The sequence below is a fragment of the Neophocaena asiaeorientalis genome, unplaced genomic scaffold (genome assembly GCF_003031525.2).
Source record: "Neophocaena asiaeorientalis asiaeorientalis breed wild unplaced genomic scaffold, Neophocaena_asiaeorientalis_V1.1 scaffold226, whole genome shotgun sequence".
Taxonomy (NCBI): domain Eukaryota; kingdom Metazoa; phylum Chordata; class Mammalia; order Artiodactyla; family Phocoenidae; genus Neophocaena; species Neophocaena asiaeorientalis.
In genome coordinates, this window is record NW_020173037.1 from 5,801,507 (window position 1) to 5,818,338 (window position 16,832).

A 16,832-nucleotide genomic window follows, 5' to 3' on the forward strand; every position below is an offset into this window, starting at 1 on the left:
ATGAGAATTGTCAAATTTATTTAAAAAAAAAAAAAAAAAAAAAAAAAAAAAAACTTGTTCAATGATGAATGATTTGTGATAGTAAAAAGTTGAAAATAATTTAAATATCCAATAATGGGACTTATTGAAATAACATTTGCTAGCTATAAAATAGACTAACTGCTTAAAAGAATGAAATCACTCTATATATTTTGTAATGAAACAAGCCCCAAGATATATTAAGTGAAAAAAACAAGTGCAGACCATTTCTGTAAGGTTAAGAGAATATATGTGTAAATGCTTGTATAAGCATTAACTATTTCTGAATGATATAAAAGAAGTTGATACCCATGAATGTATCTAGAGAGGGATCCTGGTGGCTGGGGGGTATGAGGAAGACTTTCTTTTCACATCATGAATTTTTAATGTTTGTACCGTGAACATGTTGGTAAATGTGTTGGTGTAAGAAAAGACCACTTACCTCAGTGGTAATAACCACAGTTGTTATGGTAACTAGTCTTGGTTCATCCGACTGGAAAACAGCTGAAAAAAAAAAATCACTTAAACTGTGGGAGATAAAATTAAACTTTCTATGGAACAAATTTTATGCAAATTTATACACATTTTTACTTTTTGAATATAGTTTTTGGCTTCTCCTGCCAAATATACAAAACAAAAATATATCAAGAAAATAGAAGTCTTTCTAATATCCAAAATTATTACTAATGTGATGGTGTTACCAATTAAATTAAAAAACTTTTTTAAGTGACTATTCAATATTCCATAAAATTCAGTGCTGTTAATGGGTACTAACCCACAGCCTAAGGGACATTGCTTACCGATTATACAGAAAATGTAGCACATCTCTCACAAGTAGGAAACACAATCATGAAGAGACCACACAACCAAAGACTTGGGGCCTTGATATATTCAAGTAAATATTCTCGCATGTCTCATTGATTAGTTTGGAATGCATAATCTCTGTTTCTATGGCCAAATAAAGCTAATGAGACTCTAGCATTACAACTTAGGCTTTTGCTAAGATTTCATGTACCACCATTTTCTGCCTGGTTTTTAAAACTCACAATGTCATGTGCTAGTTAAATGCTAATCCCCAAAACCTGTAACCTCAGAGTTGGAAAAGTGAGATAGAAAGAAAACTAAATAACCAAACATGTTAATTATCTTGTTTGGGGAATGAGAGACGGATCACATATAACAACATTCAGTTACAAAACTCAAACCTTGTGTAACCTACTTCTTCCCTGAGTCCTTCCTCAGTGGTGGTCTGTGTAACAGCACACCACTCACAGCTTGACCTTGGTGTTCTTCCTTTGAGCATAAACAATTTCACAGAACATCGACATCAGACAAGGTCACTCTGTGAGCATGATAAAGCAGTCAAAAAAAAAAGGCCCATTCATCATTTTATCTAAGGACAGGCAACAACAAGGTCACTGTGAAAACCACAAAACTATCCAACACCCCCCTCTTCTGACTAATGTGAGTGACTGATACAGCTCTACTAACTACACCTTTGACCTCACTCTAGTCTTTCTGTTAAGATTTATTAAGATAGCCCAGCACAGAATTATCCCTACTTCCAGACAGCCGCCACTCCAGAACAAAGATCTGGTTCCTCATACCTGCCCCCAAACTACCCAACACCTTGCTGAGAGGCCCACTGCTCCCGTGGTGTATGGTCTCCCTCACCGTAATGAGCAATAAATCCAACTTGCTCAACTATGGTGTAACCCTGGTGGTCTTTGGCTGGAAAGGCAAAAGAGTCATCTACACCCAATGATGTACATTCTCCTCCTCCAATTCTCTCTTAAATGCATTCCAATCAGGCTTTTGTCCATACTGAGCCCCTGAAACTCTCTTGTCAATGTCACCAGCAATTTCTACATGACAATGGAAGGTCAATTCCCAGTCCTCCGTTACTTGACCAATCTACTGATCTCCATTTACTGCCAATCACATCCTCCTTCTGACACTAGCTCTTCACTTGGCTTCCACACACGTAATTTTCCCCCTTTCCCGCCAGCCACTCGTCACTTCTTTTATGGATTCTGCCTCATCTCCCTAACTTCTAAACATCGTGTACCCAAGGGCTTAGGTCTCTGACTTCTAGGTATACTTATTCCCTTTGTGATCTCTAATCTCATGCTTGTAAACATTATTTACGCTGATGATGTGTGTGTGTGTGTTCATTCATTCTATCCCTAAACACGTGTATATGTATATCCTGAAATAGAGAAGTCTGACTAAACTGGACTGAATATACATTCAGTGCATACTTACTTCATTAAACTAATACGTATATTCATCCCAGTTTAGTTGTACTTCTATCCTGAAATTTGAACTCATATATCCAATTACTTCCTCAACATTTCCATTGTTGTGATGCCAAGCAGACCTCTCAAATTTGACTTCCAAAACAGAGGTCCTAATATTCCTCTCCCTTTAAAAACGGAGGACACTTGAACATCTATCCATCAGTAAATGGCAGCCCTACGTCTGAAGGTGCTCAGGTCCAAAGCCTTGGAGTCATGCTCGACTTCTCTCTGCATTCATATACTATATCACTCCACAAAATCCACCAGCAAACCCTACCTTCAAAAAATGTCCAGAATGCATCCATTTTTATCATCTCCACTACTACATCCTCATCCAGGCTGTTATCATTTTTCACCTGGCTTATTGCAATAACCTCCTTCCTTTCCTACCTGCATCTGACTTTGACTCCATTTTTCTCTGGTCCCCACATAATGGCTATATTTACCACTTTAAAACTTAAGTCAGATATGTTACTCCTCTGCTCAGGCCCCTGCAGTAGCTTCTCATCTCACTCGAAGGGAAATCCAAAGTCTATATAGGGATCTACATAATCTGCTGCCCTCACACACATATACAAACTTACCTCTAGGACACTGTTCAAGGATCACACTCAGAAAAAAAATCCAACTATTCAAGTGCATTCACAAGATTCAAACTCAAACACAAAAATTTCAGACAAAAATAATTTTGAAAACTCAGATCAATGAGCATGACATGTGAGATTTTTTATCTATTGCAATACACGTTCTTAAAGGAGGCTAAGTTTGATGAATGACTTTCAGATATACCAGCAACCCTAGAATTTGTCAGGGCCTTTGGGATAGTCAGGTCCTTCTCTACCGAGGTGTCTGATGAGTCATCATCTTCCAGGACCCTGAAAGCCCCACCTTTGTTCTTCTTCTGCTGGACTTCTCAGAGTTCATCCCATATGCCGCACCCCTGCCATAGCTTCCCAGAAACAGATCAGCAAAACCTCACCAGATCCCAGGGCTGTATATCTAACAGCTGCTTTGCACCAAAGCTGAATCTAGCAACCTTGAAATAAAATTTACTAAGCACAGGTTTTTCTTTTTCTTCCCCCTGCCCCTAACTTCTCTCTCCCCTCATCCCTCTCTCACCACTGGTAACCACTACTTTGTTCTGAATATATGTAAATCTGTTGCTGCTTTGTTATATTCTTTCATTTGTTTTATTTTTTAGATTCCAACATAGCTCTTAGATACCATCTAATCCAGTATTTCTCTGTAAAGGGACAGATAGTAAATATTTTAGGTCTTATGAGCCAGGCAGTCTCGGTTGTACTGACTCTGCACTGCTGGTGGAGGATGAAAAAAGCTCCAGAAAACATGCAAACAATTGGGTGTGGCTGTGTTCCAATAAAACCTTATATACAAAAAGATACATCAGGTTGAATCTGGCATGCAGGCTATAGTTTGCAGACCTGATCTAAACCAACTCAGTCATTCCATAAATGTAGGCAAAGTTACTTGACCCAAAGAATAAACAGGGTGACCCATGCCCCTCTTGACCAGGACAGTCTCAGTGAGACAGGCTGGGACCCGGGACCCTTTGCTGCAATGCTGGCACCTGGACAAACATTTCAGCAAGCAACAAAATACAAAGAAACTATATGGAATTAAAAATAACTGTGTGCATGTGTAGTTGAGGCAAATCATGGACAAAAAGATACAAAAAGATCAAAAAACCCAACTGCCACTTCTGAAGAGCCAGGAGCAAAAGCAGTACTGGGCATGCCCCCTGCACACCAGCAAAGGGGTGAGCAAAACACCTCAGCCACCCCTCTGAGCCGATCCCTGGACACACCCGTACCCTCACCCCATATAAGGAACCAGCTCCCTCCCAACTTGGGGCATGAGCAAGGGAAGCTGTTACTTGGTTTTGGTCCTCCCTGCTGCAGCAGGAGCCCCCAGTCTCCTGCTTGTCTCGCCTGAACTTCTTGTCTTGCCTCTAGTCGATTTTTATTGATTGGGGAAGGCCAAGAACCTGGTTGGTATCATCAGTATGTGTCTGTGGTCCCAATATATCAATAATTAATAATATGCCCCTTTCACTCTCAAAAGCATCCTCGTTTGGGTAATAAATTACATGGTTACCCTCTAACTCATGTAGATCTTCATATTTCTGATATATTAACAGTGCCCATGAAAAATTCAAAATTGAGTAAACATATAGCACCAATAACACTAACATTTACAAATGACTAAAGTTAGTTGAAGCCCCAATAGCTTCAAGATGGCAGAGGACTAAGACTTGGAGATCACCTTCCTCCCCACAAATACATCAAAACTACCTCTACACGTGGAACAACTCCTACAGAACACATACTGAACGCTGGCAGAAGACCTCAGACCTCCCAAAAGGCAAGAAACTCCCAGACATACATGGGTAGGGCAAAAGAAAAACGAAAATAAAAAGAGACAAAACAATAGGGACAGGACCTACACCTGTGAGAGGGAGCTGTGAAGGAGGGAAAGTTTCCACACACTAGGAAGCCCCTTCAATGGCAGAGATGGCAGTTGGGCAGGGGGGAAGCTTCAGAGCCACAGAGGAGAGCACAGTAACAGGGGTGCAGAGGGCAAAGCGGAGAGATCCCTGCACAGAGGATCGGTGCCGACCGGCACTCAGCAGGCTGAGAGGCTTGTCTGCTCACCCGCTGGAGCGGTTTGGGGCTGGGAGCTAAGGCTGGGCTTCAGAGTTCAGATCCCAGGTAGAGGACTGAGGTTGGCTGCATGAACACAGCCTAAAGGGGGCTAGTGCACCATAGCTAGCTGAGAGGGAGTCCAGGAAAAAGTCTGGAACTGCCTAAGAGGCAAGAGACCATTGTTTTGGGGTGCACAAGGAGAGGGGATTCAGAGCACCGTCTAAACGAGCTCCAGAGACAGGCGCAAGCCACGACTATCAGTGCGGACACCAGAGACAGGCACGAAGCTCTAAGGTTGCTGCGGCAGCCACCAAGAAGCCTGTGTGCAAGAACAGGTCACTATCCACACCACCCCACCCAGGAGCCTGTGCAGCCTGTCACTGCCAGTGTCCTGCGATCCAGGGACAACTTCCCGGGGAGAACACACGTCGTGCCTCAGGCAGTTGCAACGTCACGCAGGCCTCTGCCGCTGGCCCCGCACTCCGGGCCTGAGTGAGCCAGAGGCCCTGAATCAGCTGCTCCTTTAACCCCATCCTGTCTGGGCAGGGAACAAACGCACTCAGGCGACCTACAAGCAGAGGCAAGGGCAAATCCAAAGCTGAACCCCAGAAGCTGAGTGAGCAAAGAAGAGAAACGGAAATCTCTCCCAGCAGCCTCAGGAGCAGCGGATTAAAGCTCCACAATCAACGTGATGTACCTGCATCTGTGGAATACCTGAATAGACAACGAATCATCCCAAATTGAGGCGGTGGACTTCGGGAGCAACTGGAGACCTGGGGTTTGCTTTCTGCATCTAATTTGTTTCTCGTTTTCAGTTTATCTTAGTTTAGTATTTAAAACTTATTATCATTGGTAGATTTGATTAAAAATTTGGTTGCTCTCTTGGCTCTTTTTTTTAATACATATATACTTTTCCTTTTTCTCCTTTGTGAGTGTATATCTCTATGCTTCTTTTTACTGGTTGTTATCATTGGTGGATTTGTTTTGCGGTCTGGTTGCTCTCTTCTTTTTTCTTTCTTTTGCTTATTACTTTTTCATTTTTTGATTTTTTTTTAATGTTGAGCCTTCTTTTTTAATTTATTTTTTTAAATTTTTGGCTGTGTTGGGTCTTCGTTTCTGTGCAAGGGCTTTCTCTAGTTGTGTCAAGTGGGGGCCACTCTTCATCGTGGTGCGTGGGCCTCTCACTGTCATGGCCTCTCGTTGCGGAGCACAGGATCCAAATGCGCAGGCTCAGTAGTTGTGGCTCATGGGCCTAGTTGCTCCGCGGCATATGGGATCTTCCCAGACCAGGGTTCGAACCCGTGTCCCCTGCATTAGCAGGCAGATTCTCAACCACTGTGCCACCAGGGAAGCCCTCATTTTTTGATTTTTAATAATATTTTTTTCTTTTTTATTTTAATACCTTTATTTTATTTTTTTAATTTATGTATTCTTCTCCCTTTTCTTCTGAGCCGTGTGGCTGACAGGGTCTTGGTGCTCCGGCCAGGTGTCAGGCCTGACGCTCTGAGGTGGGAGAGCCGAGTTTGGGACATTGGTCCACCAGAGACATCCCAGCCCTACGTAATATCAAATGGCAAAAATCTCCCAGAGATCGCTATCAGAATGCTAAGACCCAGCTCCACTCAACAACCAGCAAGCTACAGTGCTGGACACCCTATGCCAAACAAATAGCAAGACAGGAACACAACACCACCCATCAGCAGAGAGGCTGCCTAAAATCATAATAAGTTCACAGACACCCCAAAACACACCACTGGACGTGGCCCTGCCCACCAGAAAAAATGATCCAGCCTCATCCACCAAAACACAAGCACCAGTCCCATCCACCAGGAAACCTACAAAACCCACTGAACCACCGTTACCTACAGGTGGCACACACCAAAAACAATGGGAACTATGAACCTACAACCTGCAAAAAGGAGACCTCAAAAACAGTAGCTTAAGCAAAATGAGAAGATAGATAAACACATAGCAGATGAAGGAGCAAGGTAAAAACTCACCAGAACAAACAAATGAAGAGGAAATAGGCAGTCTACCTGAAAAAGAATTCAGAGTAATGATAGTAAAGATGATCCAAAATCTTGGAAATAGAATGGAGTATATACAAAAAACGTTTAACAAGGACCTAGAAGAACTAAGAGCAAACAAACAATGATGAGCAACACAATAAATGAAATTTAAAATTCTCTAGAAGGAATCAATAGAAGAATAACTGAGGCAAAAGAACGAATAAGTGACTTGGAATACAAAACAGTGGAAATAACTACCACAGAGCAGAATAAAGAAAAAAGAATGAAAAGAATTGAGGACAGTCTCAGAGCCCTCTGGGACAATATTAAATGCACCAACATTTGAATTATAGGGGTCCCAGAAGAAGAAGAAAAAAAAACGGACTGAGAAAATATTTGAAGAGATTATAGTTGAAAACTTCCCTAATATGGGAAAGGAAATAGTCAATCAAATCCAGGAAGTGCAGAGAGTCCCATACAGGACAAATCCAAGAAGAAACATGCCAAGACACATATTAATCAAACTGTCAAAAATTAAATACAAAGAAAAAATATTAAAAGCAGCAAGGGAAAAGCAACAAATAACATACAAGTGAATCCCCATAAGGTTAACAGCTCATCTTTCAGCAGAAACTCTGCAAGTCAGAAGGGAGTGGCAGGACATATTTAAAGTGATGAAAGAGAAAAACCTACAACCAAGATTACTTTACCCAGCAAGGATCTCATTCAGATTCGACAGAGAAGTTAAAACCTTTACAGACAAGCAAAAGCTAAGAGAATTCAGCACCACCAAGCCAGCTTTATAAGAAATCCTAAAGGAACTTATCTAGGCAGGAAACACAAGAGAAGGACAAGACCTGCAGTAACAAACCCAAAACAATTAAAAGAATGGTAAATAGGAACACACATATCAATAGCTACCTTAAATGTAAATGGCTTAAATGCTCCAACCAAAAGACATAGACTGGCTGAATGTACACAAAAACAAGACCCGAACATATGCTGTCTACAAGAGACCCATTCCAGACCTAGGGACACATACAGACTGAAAGTAAGGGGATGGAAAATGATATTTCATGAAAAGGGAAATCAAAAGAAACCTGGAGTAGCAATTCTCATATCAGACAAAATAGACTTTAAAATAAAGACTATTACAAGAGACAAAGAAGGACACTACATAATGATCAAAGGATCAATCCAAGAAGTGGATATAAAAACTATAAATATTCATGCACCCAACATAAGAGAACCTCAATACATAAGGCAAATGCTAACAGCCATAAAAGGGGAAATCAACAGTAACACATTCATAGTAGGGGACTTTAACACCCCACTTTCACCAATGCAGAGTTCATCCAAAATGAAAATAAATAAGGAAACAGAAGCTATGAATGACACATTAAATAAGATGGACTTAATTGATATTTATAGGACATTCCATCCAAAAACAACAGAATACACTTTCTTCTCAAGTGCTCATGGAACATTCTCCAGGATAGATCACATCTTGGGTCACAAATCAAGCCTTGATAAATTTAAGAAAATTGAAATCGCATCAAGTATCTTTTCTGACCACAACGCTATGAGACTAGATATCAATTAAGGGAAAAACATCTGTAAAAAATACAAACATATGGAGGCTAAACAATACACTAGTAAATAAACAAGAGATCACTGAAGAAATGAAAGAGGAAACCAAAAAATTCCTAGAAAAAAATGACAACAAAAACACAATGACCCAAAACCTATCGGATGCAGCAAAAGCAGATCTGAAAGGGAAGTTTATAGCAATACTATCCTACCTCAAGAAACAAGAAACATCTCAAATAAACAACCTAACCTTACACCTAAAGCAATTAGAGAAAAAAGAACAAAAAAACCCCAAAGTCAGCAGAAAGAAAGAAATCATCAAAATCAGATCAGAAATAAATGAAAAAGAAATGAAAGAAACAACAGCTAAGATCAGTAAAACTAAAAGCTGGTTCTTTCAGAAAATAAACAAAATTGATAAACCACTAGCCAGACTCATCAAGAAAAAAAGGGAGAAGATTCAAATCAATAGAATTAGGAATGAAAAAGAAGAAGTAACACTGACACTGCAGAAATACAAAGGATCATGAGAGATTACTACAAGCAACTCTGTACCGATAAAATGGACAACCTGGAAAAAATGATCAAATTCTTACAAAGGTATAACCTTCCAAGACTGAACCAGGAAGAAATAGAAAATATGAACAGACCCATCATGAGCACTGAAATTGAAACTGTGATTAAAAATCTTCCAACAAACAAAAGTCCAGGATCAAATCACTTCACAGGTGCATTCTATCAAACATTTAGAGAAGAGCTAACACCTATCCTTCTCAAACTCTTCCAAAAAATTGCAGAGGAAGGAACATTCTCAAACTCGTTCTACAAGGCCAACATCACCCTGATACCAAAACCCGAACGAGATACTCCAAAAAAAGAAAATTACAGACCAGTATCACTGATGAATATAGATGCAAAAATCCTCAACAAAATACTAGCAAACAGAATCCAACAACACATTATAAGGATCATATACCATGATCAAGTTGGATTTATCCCAGGGATGCAAGGTTTCTTCAATATACACAAATCAATCAATGTGATACACCATATTGACAAACTGAAGAATACAAACCATATGATCATCTCAATAGATGCAGAAAGAGCTTCTGACAAAATTCAACACCGATTTATGATAAAAACTCTCCAGAAAGTGGGCATACAGGAAACCAACCTCAACATATTAAAGGTCATATATGACAAACCCACAGCAAGCATCATACTCAATGGTGAAAAACTGAAAGCATTTCCCCCAAGATCACAAACAAGACAAGGATGTTCACTCTCGCCACTCTTACTCAACATAGTTTTGGAAGTTTTAGCCACTGCAATCAGAGAAGAAAAATAAATAAAAGGAATCCAAATCAGAAAGGAAGACGCAAAACTGTCACTGTTTGCAGATGACATGAAACTATACATAGAGATTCCTAAAGATGCTACCAGAAAACTACTAGAGCTAATCAATGAATTTGGTAAAGTAGCAGGATACAAAATTAATGGACAGAAATCTCTTGCATTCCTATACACTAACAATGAAATATCAGAAAGAGGAATTAAGGAAACAATCCCATTCAGCATTGCAACAAAAAGAATAAAATACCTAGGGATAAACCTACCTAAGGAGGTAAAAGATCTGTACTTGGAAAACTATAAGACACTGATGAAAGAAATCAAAGGTGACACAAACAGATGGGGAGATATATCATGTTCTTGGATTGGAAGAATCAATATTGTGAAAATGACTATACTACCTAAAGCAATCTACAGACTCAATGCAACCCCTATCAAATTACCAATTGCATTTTTTACAGAACTAGAACAAAAAAAATTTATAATTTGTATGGAGACAAAAAAGATCCCGAATAGCCAAAGCAATCTTCTTTTTTTTTTTTTTTTTTTATGACAAAGGAGGCAAGGATATACAATGGAGAAAAGGCAGTCTCTTCAATAAGTGTTGCTGGGAAAACTGGACAACTACATGTAAAAGAATGAAATTAGAACACTCCCTAACACCATACACAAAAATAAATTCAAAATGGATTAGAGACCTAAATGTAAGACCAGACACTATAAAACTCTTAGAGGAAAACATAGGAAGAACACTCTGACATAAATCACAGCAAAATTTTTTTTGATCCACCTCCTAGAGTAATGGAAATAAAAATAAACAAATGGGACCTAATGAAACGTAAAAGCTTTAGCACAGCAAAGGAAACTATAAACAAGATGAAAACACAACCCTCAGAATGGGAGAAAATATTTGCAAATGAATCAATGGACAAAGGATTAATCTCCAAAATGTATAAACAGCTCATGCAACTCAATGTTAAAAACACAAACAACCCAATCAAAAAATGGACAGAAGAACTAAATAGACATTTCTCCAAAGAAGACATACAAATGGCCAAGAGGAACATGAAAAGTTGATCAACATTACTAATTATTAGAGAAATGCAAATCAAAATTACAATGACGTATCACCTCACACCTGTCAGAATGGCCATCATCAGAAAATCTACAAAGAACAAATGCTGGAGAGGGTGTGGAGAAATTGGAACCCTCTAGCACTGTTGGTGGGAATGTAAATTGATACAGCCACTATGGAGAACAGTATGGAGGTTCCTTAGAAAACTAAAAATAGAATTACCATATGACCCAGCAATCCCACTACTCAGCATATACCCAGAGAAAACCATATTTCAAAAAGACACGTGCACCCCTATGTTCATTGCAGCACTATTTACAATAGTCAGGTCATGGAATCAACCTAAATGCCCATCAACAGACAAATGGATAAAGAAGATGTGGTACATATATACAATGGAATATTACTCAGCCATAAAAAGGAAAGAAATTGGGTCATTTGTAGAGACATGGACCTAGAGACTGTCATACAGAGTGAAGTAAGTCAGAAAGAGAAAAACAAATATCGTATATTAACGTATATATGTGGAATCTAGAAAAATGGTATAGATGAACTGGTTTACAAGGCAGAAATTGAGACACAGGTGTAGAGAACAAACCTATGGACACCAAGGGCGGAAAGCGGGGGTGGGGGGTGGTGGGGGTGGTGTGATGAATTAGGAGATTGGGATTGACATATATACACTAATATGTATAAAACAGATAAATAATAAGAACTTGCTGTACAAAAGAATAAAATAAAATGGAAAAAAAAAGTGTTTCTGAAAGTTTTCTGTGCATGGGAACCACCTTGGATGCTTGCTGAAGCAAGTTCCAGGCTTCAGCCTCCAAGACTTAATACAGGTCTGGGTGCAGCTCAAGTGCCCAGGATGATTCAGAGGGAGGTGACCGACGGACAATCGTTGAGAAACGCCATCTCAGGAAACAGTCACCAAAAAGCAGAAGGCAATTTGCATTCTAGTGTGGTGACCGGTTATCTTGGCAAGTAGAGCCATGACATGCAACTGTGAATGGATCTGTGGTCACTGTCACCATAAATAGCCTCTGTCCAAAACAGCTGTATGTCATCCTTCAACATGCCTGGTTTAAAATATCCCTCAGGCACAAAGTCCAGTAAACCCAAGATCATAATGTTAGTGCCAGAAAAATAACTCAGCTGAAAGTGATTAGCTGAAGGAAGTGCCACAGATGAAATCACAGGAAGACAGGTAATCACTTGTACTTATCGCCACATCTGCTATATTGCATAAGAAAGTTTTGGGTTCACACTCAAAGTGAAAGAAAAACTTTAAATCCCATAAATAATACATCGAAGAGAGAAAAGTTGCTCTAATGCAGTATCTGGAGAGGCCCTGCTAGGATAAAAGGCTCTGTTCAGTGTTTATCTTGCTGGCAGAGAACAAGGCAGGCAGTGAGGCAGATTTGTAATTGACCCAAAAGCATATATGAGAAATGAACCAAGGAGACTGTGGATTTAAAAGCCTCATAACAGAGTTAGGTAGCAGTAGGGTAAAAGTCCAGCAAATCTGCAATTCAAGTAATATGAAAACATGTTTGATTCAATATACTGATGTGCTGAATTTTTATGAAATTCAACCTTTTGTCCTAGTTTATTTGGCAAGGTAAATAAATCTGAAGTTAAAGCTTTAGCATCTTGTCTCTCTTAGACACACAAAAGGACACAGTTAACCAGAACAGCTGGTTAAAAGCTTTATTGGAACATCTAGGAAGCCAATACATTCCAAGACTAGAAGCTGAACTCTACAATACTGAATTTGTAATCCAAGATTCTTATTAATTCTGATCAACATAAAGTCTCGTCTTCTTATAGGACTATACAATTAGTGTTAGAATCTCTGTTTGACGGTTATGCGAGCAGACATTTAAAACTGTCTTCTGACCAAAGTTCTATTATCAAACATAAAAAGAAGAGAGAAAAAGACTGTCATTAGACAAAAGGCTCATCTAGAAAATTATATTTAGTATAAAATAGTCAATTCTTAATCATCTACAAGAATCAAGAAATAAAGCACAGAAAAATAGTTAATATTTGACTTTGATATTTACAATACCTTACAGATTTATCTTATGAACTGTTTTCTCTTGAAAAAAAATACATTTAAGCTATTTTTGACTCATTTATCCTAAGCACAATCATAATAAATAGGGACTGGCCCAGAGAAGAAGGTGTCAGGATAAATCATGTTGGGATTTAAAGCTCGCCCTTGATAAACTGGATCAGAATATGAAAGCTGAATATAGAACTTCCACTTCCATCCTTGATAGATCAATTAGGAGATTTGCCTTCCCGCCAAAAACAGCTATAAAACTAGACAAAAATGTATGAGGCAATTGCTTTCAGGCACTGAAAAAAAGGAAGCAGAGAAGTATGATCCTTGAGAGAAGGAAAACACACAAAATAAGCGCCACGATAACACCAATTTTCTTCCTGGGGGCAAATTCCTTCTGTGGCAGGGAGGGGAAGCCCAGGCAAAACAGCAGTCTCAATGAACTGAGATGAACAGAACCGAGTTCTAGACTGCTGAGGCAGCTGGAATTTTCAGAGCAGGATATTAGAGAAGTAGGGAAAGCACAGAGGGTCTCCCTATAAATCTGCATAAACCTTGAGTCCTTGGCCAAGGGCTGTGCTATGCATCTGCAGGGTGTATCTGCAAGGCAAGACTCTTAGAAAGACTAGCAAAGATTGTGTGCCATATAGCTGAGCTCTTCATGGTAATACCAGAGGTTACAGAGTAATGAGAGACATTGGAGGTCCGGTATAATCAGAGTACTTTGCTCACTGAGTAGCCACACCCTGGAGTAAGAGCCATGCCCTAGGACTAAGTTCAAAATAAAATAGGTTCTCCTAATAAGAATATAAAGAAGATTAATAGGACAGAAAGGATTCACTATTAATTTAACTGGCTATCAAAACAAAACTCAATATCCTTTAAAGGAAGATAATATAATTCAGACTCCATACAACACATTCCATAGTATACGATAAAAAATACTAGACGTATAAGTAGGCAGGAATACAAGACTCATAATCAAGGAAAAAATAAATTAATGGAAATAGATCCAGTCATGATCCAGATGTAATTATAACTATAATCAAGGACCTAAAGGAAAAGATGGTCATGATGAATGCACAGATGGTGGAAATCAGCAGAGAAACAGAAACTATAAAAAACGGAAATTATAAAATTGAAAAATACAATATATGATATTAAAAACTCACTGTATGGGTTTAACAGCAAATTGTAAATGCAAAAATAAGTGTTTAAATTTATACAGATCAGTAGAACTTTTATAATATGAAGATCAGAGATAAAGAGAACTGGACAAAGTAAATATAAACTCTTGACCTGTGGGGTGACATCAAGCAGTCTAAATGTAATTGGGGCTCCAGAAAGAAAAAGGAGAAAAAAATGGGGCAGAAAAATATTTGAAGAAATAGGAGTCAAAACTTACCTGTGTTCAATAAAAGCATAAACATAGATCTAAAAAGCTAGGGGATCCTAAGCAGGATAAAGATAAAAAACAATACACCTAGGTACATCACAGTCAAAGTACTGAACACAAAAAACAAAGAGAACATCTTAAAAGTATCCAGAGGGAAAAAAGGTAGCTTTCATAAGAAAAATAAAAATAAGAAGGCACAGACTCATCATCAGAAATGATGATAGTCAGAAGACAAAAAAAGTATACCTTTAGGGGCTTCCCTGGTGGCGCAGTGGTTGAGAGTCCGCCTGCCGATGCAGAGGACATGGGTTCGTGCCCCGGTCCAGGAGGATCCCACATGCCGCGGAGCGGCTGGGCCCGTGAGCCATGGCCGCTGAGCCTGCGCGTCCGGAGCCTGTGCTCCGCAACGGGAGAGGCCGCAGTGGTGAGAGGCCCGCGGACTGAAAAAAAAAAAAAAAAGCTTAAAAAAAAAAGTATACCTTTAAAGTGCTTTGAAAAAAAATCCTTCTAATCTACAACTCAATGTCAGTAAAAAAATCATCCCTTTAAAATGAAAACAAAATAAAAATATTTTCAGAAAGAAATTAGCTGAAAAAAATTAATTACTAGCAGGCCTGCACTGCATGAATGAAACTGCTACCAAAAAAAATTATGATCTTCACAAAGAATGACTAACACTGTAAATGGTAAATATATTGGTAAATAAAAACTAATTTTCTTTTCTTTCAATTTCTCTAAAACACATTTGACTGACTAAATCATAATAATAATATAGTGGGATATATAACATACGTAGAAGCATAACATATGGCAAAATATCGAAAAGGATACAATAGGTAACATAAAAGTATAATGTACTCACCTTATATATAATGTAATACACAAAGTTAAATGGTAAAAAATTAATGATGCTTATTTTAAGGCTTAGAGCAACCACTTAAAAAAAAAACAAAACAGAGAAATATAGCTAATATGCCAATAGAGGAAATAAAAAACATTACTACAACACTTAACTAATCCAAAAGAAAATGGGAATAAAGAGGAAAAACTCAAAGAACAGATGAGACAAATAGAAAACAAACTGGCAGGATGATAGACATTAATCTATCCACATTAATAATTAAATTAAAAGGGCTTAACATGACAGAAACAAAGCAGAGATTGTCAGATTGTCTTCAAACCTTAAAGAAGGAAATTTATCCAAGCAGAAAAATGTTATTATATATGTACTGATATATATATATATACTGACCTTCTCTTCAGGCTGTTACTCTTTTTGATCATCTCCAAGTGTGCCATGAGGTGGGTTTAGTCTTCTGACATTATCATTAGCGCTCTTGTTGATGTAATCATAAGACACACATTACCAACCCAACATTACTGATGAAGAAACTGGAACTTAAGAAGAATTTACTTTGTACATTCACAGTGCCAGTTCTTAAAGTCACTACACCAATTTTTAAATACATACAGGCAGCATATTAATCAAAATCCCCAAATTGGAGGTTTAACATCATGTAGGCAAATCTTAAATAATCTACCAAGTTAAGTAGACTGTCCTGCTCAGTGCTCTACTGTAGCAAAACACATTCCTTTATCACTGTTCTTATGATTTTAAAGTTTGGTGAAGGAGATCATTTGGCCTGAAAAAACTTTGTCATCATGGATTCAAAAGATGAAAAAAAAATACTAATATTATTAGTATATTATTAGCTGATATTTACTGAGCATTTACGGAGTGCTAGGCCCTATGATAAGTGCTCTACCTATAATATCTTATTTGTACTAAAAGGGAAAAATAAAGCAGTCCATTCCCACTGTAAAGATGAGCTTTAGGGTGATTAAATGACTTGCCCATGATCACCTGAGCTGATCACCGAAGGGGGAGGCTGAGTAATTTTAAATGCAGGACATCTGACATCAGAGCCTATGCAGTTTATAGCTTCATCTTCATTTTAGCTTTTCCTCGCGTACCTCTTTCCTCTTTGGAAAGGGTTCCTGTGAATATGACCTGACAAAATAAGCAGGTTATGAGACTAATCAGTTAGTTTTCAGCAAAAAGGGAAAAGACTGTCACTTGGAGATTGAAATCAAGCTAAAAAGTCAACCATGGAAGTACCATGTGTCCTTCTAACGAGGCCTCTTCTGCCAAACTCAGCCACAGGTGACCACCCAACAGGATACAGAAATAGAATTTGAGATGCTACAGAATATCAGTTTTGGCTGCTTGACCTCTAATGTGAGCTCTGTGTATCAAAGGACTGAATTCACGTGACAAAAGTGTTTTCTGTCACTTGTGTGCTGACCAAGAGTCCATCAACCCCAACTGCCAACGGAAAGCCTACAACGAGTTCATCAAGAAA

At 38.6% G+C, this 16,832-nt stretch overlaps 1 long non-coding RNA gene across 1 annotated transcript in view; it reads right to left on the reverse strand.

The window, feature by feature from the left end:
* The window catches only part of LOC112398175 (uncharacterized), a 54,304-nt gene that overhangs the window by 4,143 nt on the left and 33,329 nt on the right, over positions 1-16,832 (reverse strand). The window contains exon 3 of the long non-coding RNA XR_003002943.1: positions 461-522. This is a non-coding gene — a long non-coding RNA (uncharacterized LOC112398175). The remainder of the gene's footprint in view (positions 1-460; positions 523-16,832) is intronic.